This window comes from Berghia stephanieae, chromosome 13 (genome assembly GCF_034508935.2).
Source record: "Berghia stephanieae isolate SIO BIC M18660-M18661 chromosome 13, UCSD_Bste_1.3, whole genome shotgun sequence".
NCBI classification, from domain to species: domain Eukaryota; kingdom Metazoa; phylum Mollusca; class Gastropoda; order Nudibranchia; family Aeolidiidae; genus Berghia; species Berghia stephanieae.
Window position 1 is genome coordinate 14,755,171 of NC_088372.1, and position 950 is coordinate 14,756,120.

The 950-nt window shown below is 39.8% G+C and overlaps 1 protein-coding gene across 1 annotated transcript in view; it reads right to left on the reverse strand.

Moving 5' to 3' along the window:
- Positions 1 to 732, reverse strand: part of LOC144958477 (uncharacterized) — an 85,324-nt gene extending 84,592 nt beyond the window's left edge. The window contains exon 1 of the mRNA XM_078890455.1: positions 76 to 732. The gene's annotated coding sequence lies outside the window, so the exon portion shown is untranslated. The remainder of the gene's footprint in view (positions 1 to 75) is intronic.
- Between the last annotated feature and the right edge of the window lie 218 nt (positions 733 to 950).

The following is a 950-nucleotide window of genomic DNA, read 5'->3' on the forward strand; positions in this document are numbered from 1 at the left end:
AACCCACCAAGCTACAATGTGGCCACTAACCAAACCACCATCAAACTCAATCATACCCAAGCCCCAAATACAAACCTGTTCCAATCCCAGGTCACCAAAGACTTCAAACCACAGTCTCTACTGTAATCCTCAAAAAAAAAAAAACTATCTCAAGCTTCAAATTGCACTAAAAGATACATCAGCAAAGATATCCAGTCGAAGGCGTTTACACTTTCTTCCAATGTCAGAAAACAGCAGAGAAATTAGAATGCAACCTCCATTTCAGAATGAACACAAACAGTCCTATTGCTATCCTAAAATTTATTTATATCTTTGTACTCCCATAGAAACGCACCAAGACCAGAAAAATCCTGCATCAGAAGAATTAAACATCCACTAAGCAAAGTTGAACTCACAGATAATCTTGAAATATGGAACAAGATCAAGTATCATTAAATAATATATTACTGTTACATTGTATACGTGAGGGGGTTAATATTTGGCCGTTGTCCAGAAAATAATTTATCCTAAGTATCACAGAAAGACAATAAATAAATATTATGTGACAATATCTGACACTGCTATTAGAACAACAATAATGATTTAGTCCCGTGGTTCCAAATCGAAGTAGTACACGGTAAGTACATCAGATGACGTAGGAATCCAAATCAATGTCATCCTCCAAGCGTCAATTCCGGCACCCTGCCATCACCCGACTAGGCCAACAACGACTGGATAGTGCTGTTGTGTTATGTACACTACAGTCGCTGAGCTCAATCCGAGAAAGACGAAGGAGGAGATGGGGGAAAAAACGAGTAAGAATCAGGAGGAAGAACCACCTAGCTAGCGACAAATTCCAGTGGCCTGATCCGTCTATCCGCTCATCTGTCCATTCATCCATCCGGATATGTAATGTGCACTCGAATTCTTCAATGTTGTATCGTGAACGTGAACGTTGTCCTGAATTCGAC